The sequence below is a fragment of the Musca vetustissima genome, unplaced genomic scaffold (assembly GCF_032173495.1).
Source record: "Musca vetustissima isolate MV318-11 ecotype Yass unplaced genomic scaffold, APGP_CSIRO_Mvet_v1 utg188809, whole genome shotgun sequence".
NCBI lineage: Eukaryota > Metazoa > Arthropoda > Insecta > Diptera > Muscidae > Musca > Musca vetustissima.
Window position 1 is genome coordinate 45717 of NW_026887445.1, and position 6047 is coordinate 51763.

Consider the following 6047-nt stretch of genomic DNA (forward strand, 5'->3'; position numbering starts at 1 on the left):
TATTAGCTCCCTATTTCAAATGGGGAAGAAAAAATAGCTACCCCAGGTGACACCGAGGGGAGGTCACTGTCACAATTGAGATGAAAGAGGCACAAAGATAAGCCTGGACTTCGCCATGTTAAAGCCAATCAGAGCCGTTGATTGGTATGTATTATCCCCTAGCCACCTTTTTTTAGATCTACGCCTTGAAAACATATATTTTATAAATATAAGCCTTGAAAAAAATATATTTTCTTAAAAATCAAGGCTTTGAAAAAATATTTTTTAAGACTACACCTTAAAAAATTTAACGTTTTTTTAATCTACACTTTAACGAGAAATTTTAAAAATCTACGCCTTGAAAAAAATTTTTTAAAAAATTGTACGCTTTGAAAAAAAATATTTTTTTAAAAATCTACGCCTTGAAAAAAATATTTAAAAAAAAATCTACGCTTTGAAAAAAAAATATTTTTTAAAAATCTACGCCTTGAAAAAAATATTTTTTAAAAATCTACGCCTTGAAAAAAATATTTTTTAAAAATCTACGCCTTGAAAAAAATATTTTTTAAAAATCTACGCCGTGAAAAAAAATATTTTTTTAAAAATCTACGCCTTGAAAAAAATATTTTTTAAAAATCTACGCCTTGAAAAAAATATTTTTGGACCTTAAAAAATTAAAAAATCCATTCCTATCTGGTTCCTAATTTTTTTAACTATTTTTTAATTCAAGACCCTTAAAAATATTCTTAAAACCAGTGAGCGGAGCAGTATAGTCGGACGGGGCCGACCATACAATACCCTACACAACTACCACGGAACTCAAATTTTTTGGGGATGTTTATTCCGAGCCTGGGCAATATTTCGTGATATTTTCCCCCTCTTGCCCGATTAGAGGTAAACAGCACCTCACAGTGACATATTTTCCGAATACTTCGAGTATTAAGTACAGCTATTGTCCAGATTCCTTCGGCTTTCATTTGAGGTCTATAGATCGACTCGAAAATAACACAAAAAATTAAGTTTTCGTTCCACTTCATTCCAAAAGTATTATCTGATCATCACCGAAAATTATAGGCGTTGTCCTTGACCATAACTGGAACCTCATGGAACATTTCAAAGCGATCAGCGCTATATTTCCGCCCTCTAGTATGGTAATGGGTTACTAAATAATATACGTATACGGAGATACCTGTAAATATTTGGGTGTAACTCCCACATCCGAGCACATACAACAATATAATTGGTATTAATTTAAAGGTCAACCACTCCTCTTGGATATAAAATCAACTTCTCGGGTCTATGTCCATCAGGCACAAATATATACGCTATAGAATAAAAATTTTGTAATTTTTCACACAAAAGTCAGGGTCCATTTGACCCGCTAAATATTGACCGATCTTTATCAAAACAGCCACACATATTCTTTGGCCCGATCCCCTTCTCCGTGCAAAATTTCAAGATGTTCGAGCCAATATTGCGGCCTCTGGAGCCAACAGAAAAACCGACAAAAATTTAGTATTTGGTCCATTTCATCCCCTAAATATTAACAGATCTTTCCCAAAAACAATAGGGGTCTTCATTGGCCAGAACCCATCCTACATGCAAAATTTCGTGAAGATTGGTCCATAACTGTGGCCTGTATCGTGTTTACAAATTATAATGGACAGACGGACGGACGGACGGACGGACGGACGGACGGACACACATGTCTAGATCAACTCAGCTAGTCGAGATATGACGATCGGTATACTTAAAGGTGGGTCTACGACCAATATTTCGCGGCGTTACAAACATTTGGGGCTGCACAAAGCTATAATACCCTGACAACATAGTTGTGTAGGGTATAAATACACGCCATATAAAATAAATATTTGTATTATATAATTGTTTTTAGTATCTCCTTGAAAAATATAAGTACCTACTGGGAATTACTGGGAGTAGGGTATTTCAAAATATAAGCACACCTCTTACTGAAAATATTTGCGGTACATTACAAAAGTTGACTTGTTTAACACTTTCCAAATATTTTCCTTGAGCACCACTCTAAATAACAATTTAAAAAAAAATCATATTTTCATTGAGAATATTGAAAGTACGATCTTTCATTAAGCATCACAAATAAATTGCGTACTAATTGTTTAATTGATAATTTGTTTATGTTTAATAAAAACAAAACAATAAAAAATGTTAATAGATTTTCAATGAAGTTTAAACGCCAAATAATTGGACAAATGATTAATGATCGGTAAACTGTTTTTCAAAAAAAAGTGAATCCACACCGCCGCCACCACACAGTAAAACGGAAGTAAACAATAAAATTAGTTTTCAATCTTCGTTAATTGTTGTTGTTGGTGTTATTGTTATTGTTGTTATAATATTCCATAACTTAACGGTAACGGCGAAGGTGAGAGTTGAGGTTAAGTGAGGGTGATGTTTGGTTTAATTATTTAACCTGGTTTCGCTGTCCACAACCTAATTGAATGCCAATATGGATTATGGTGGTGGTGGCAAAACGAAAGACTTAAGAAACAAACTCGCTTTCAAACAAATGCCGCCAATCAGCCACTAACCACCACCACCACCATCATCATTATTATTAACAAGTTATTTGTCTTATATTTCATTGTTGCCATGTAAAATATTTAACATTTTACAATTTTTTGTTATTATTTGCTTTTTTATTTTCCCACAAAATCAATAAATTTGAGTTTTTCCATTTGTTGATATTATATTTGTAATGATGTGTAAGTGTTGTTGCGTTTTAAGTTTTTTTTAATGAGTCTGCATATCTATGCGTACATCAGCATTTGTACTCCACACTTGAGTGCAGACTTCATTAATCCGCTGGTGTTGATTTACAAGTACATTATTTTCAAGGTCACTGAACATACGCATGGTTTTAGACTTTTTTGTTAACGGCTTGGTGACTATTAGCTATTTAGGTAGCTAATTGGGTACCATGAGCGCCCTAGACATGGTGTTGGTATTATTTTTTTGTTTGTTTTGCTTTTCATTTATAACAATATTATAATTTTTTTGGCATCTAGAAAACTATAGTACAGCATTTTCAAGGGAAAATAAGAAGTTACACCATTGCCTATGGAATTTTTAAGGAACATTAAAAATATATAACATTTTGGACAGTCTGCAATTTTCATTCTATCCATGCAATATAACTAAAGTATGAATTGGCATCACCAAGTTTTGAGGATCTAAGGAATTGGAAATGGTGTAACATTAATTTTATTGCAAATGATCTACTACCGGGATATTTTTTCTGCCAAATAAATGAGGGTAGGCATTAATTACAAGAACACTCTGATTTAAATAATGTAATAGAAACATTATTCGAAAAGACTATAGTCGGCAAGAAAGACAATGAGGTTCCCTACAGTAATGGAAGTATTGCTAAGCAACAAAATCGAGCTTCTGAGGGTTGGAAAATTTCTTACGGAAATGAAAGCCCTTGGCGAGTCATTGAATGATGAAATTTTGGTTGGTAAATACACTCCGCTACGACAATAATTTGCCTCTTCGAAATATTGGTCTTTTGATCCCATGTTTCCTTGGACCAAATCCGTTTAAGACAATTTGAAGTCAATATACAAATGTACGTCTGAAGCGAATAACCGATTCAAAATTTACACATGGTAATATTTGTTCCAAACTTAGTTCAATCAAGTTCGAAGATGAAGGATATTGGTCCACGCCAAATGTTGGTCCAAACGTTGCTGCAAATTTATTTTATAATATCACATGGACTATCCGATTTTAACTAAACTTTGCACAATCTAATATGATAACCATGACATTATAATGATGAAAAATGGGACTTATCGGTCCACACCTTCTAGTACCTAGCCCACAAATGGTCAACATTTTGATTACTTGTAAATCTCATATACTTACTTATTTTTGAAATAACCTCCTTCCACATTGGGTCTTGATGTTTTTTTTTTTTTTGAAGACAATATATATTTTTTAAGAATCTACAATTTATCATAATTTGAAAAAAATATTTTTAAAAAATCTACGCCTTGAAAAATATAGTTTATAATGTTCGCGCCTATAGGCTCCCTACAAAATATTCTTAAAAAAACCATGCATATAGGCCTCTTGAAAAAAAAAATTAAATACACTCCTAGAGGCACATTGAAACAAAAATTTAAAATACACTCCTAGAGGTACATTGAAACAAAAATTTTAAAAAATCCACTTCTAGAGGCACATAAAAAAGTTTTTAAAAAATCTACGCCTAGAGGCTCCTTAAAAATATTCTTTAAAAAATCCTTGACAAAAAATTAAATATACAAGCCTAGTGTCACCTTGACGAAATATTCTTTAAAAAACCCATGCCTAGAGTCTCCTTGAAAAAAATAATATTTAAAAATACACGCCAAGAGGCACCTTAAAAAATCATCTTTAAGACATTCACGTTTAATTTGCCCAGTCCCAATTTGCCTGACTCTTTCTCAATTCGCTCAAAGGTGACTGTTACCGCTGACAATGTTCGACCGATGTCATCGGCAATTAAAGTTATCCTGCATAGCCGTATTAATTATGCAGGACGGCCGAAGGCAGACATAAACACCTCTGAACGGATAGGGCTTTTAGTCGACGAATAGATGGAATGTGTCGAAGTGTTTTTTCGTAGGTCTTTTCCAGTATTTGGCGCATAGTGAAAATCTGATCAATGGTGGATTTGCCAGGCCTGAAGCTGCATTGGAATGGTCAAATAATGTTATGGGTCATTGGCTTCAGTCGTTCACACAGTCCGCTGGATAGCACTTTATATGTGATGTTCTATAGTCGTCTTGTCTTGACTCAGGATACTGAGGTTGCAATCATTGGGTATGCCAAATTACACTAATCAGTTGATGCATACTCCTGATCAGTATCTGAACACCGGTCTTGAATAGTTCGTCTGGTAATCCATCGACACCTGCGGCTTCAATATTCTTCAGCCGACTAGTTGCTATTCTAACCTCATCTTGGCTAGGTGGTATCCTTTATTGGTTCTAGGGTATTTCCTTGTTCGCTGCTATTTTATACCCGAATCTTTGCAAAATCATCCTTCCAGATCCTCAACACGCTATCTGTATCTGTCATTAGGTTTCCTTCTTCATCTCTACAGGAGGATGAGCATACACTAAAACCTCGGCCTTTCGTCACTCCGGATCTGGATCTCATTAGCAAGGTGATTAACAAGCCGTATAAATCACCAGGACCGGATGGTATCATACCGGCGATGCTTCAATATGCCTCGCCAAGTATTTATCTGATTCTTGAGAAGATTTACACTGCGTGTCTGACTCTCTCGTATGTTCCGGATCTATGGAACGAGGTAAAGGTTACTTATATTCCCAAAGCAGGGAAAACAAGCCACTCTGCACCAAAAGACTATAGACCCATTAGCCTATCATCCTTTCTCCTCAAGACTCTCGAAAGACTGATCGATCTGGAGTTATGGAGTCGTATAGACACCACCTCCCTTAGCAATTCACAACACGCATACATAAAGGGCAAGTCTGTGGAATCTGCACTGCACGAAGTGAGAGGAACATGGAGAATTCAAATTTTACGCTGGCTGCCTTCTTAGATATAGAGGGAGCCTTTAACAACGTCTAACTTGAATCCATAAACCACTCACTTAGGGAAGTTGGCATTCCTGATACCCTGACATATTGGATAGATAAAATGCGAGGATAGATCAAAATGGAGGCACACCTCAAGGAGGGGTGTTTCCGTTACTATGGCTACTGGTTATTAATATCATATTAAGGGAATTGGACGGGATAGGTATCAAAGTTATAGATTATGCGGACGACGTGGTGTTATTGATCTCCGGGAAATTTCCGTCTGAGCTTATGCAAAGAGCCTTACTGACGCTGTCACGCTGGGCCAGGGCAAATGGTCTTGGTGTAAATCCAACGAAGACGGAACTGGTAATGTTTACTAGGAAGCGTAAGCTTGGCGTTTTTGTTCCACCAACATTGGATGGAGTGCAACTTTACCTATCCCCCGAAGCAAAGTACCTCGGCACAATCCTGGACTGTCAACTACGATGG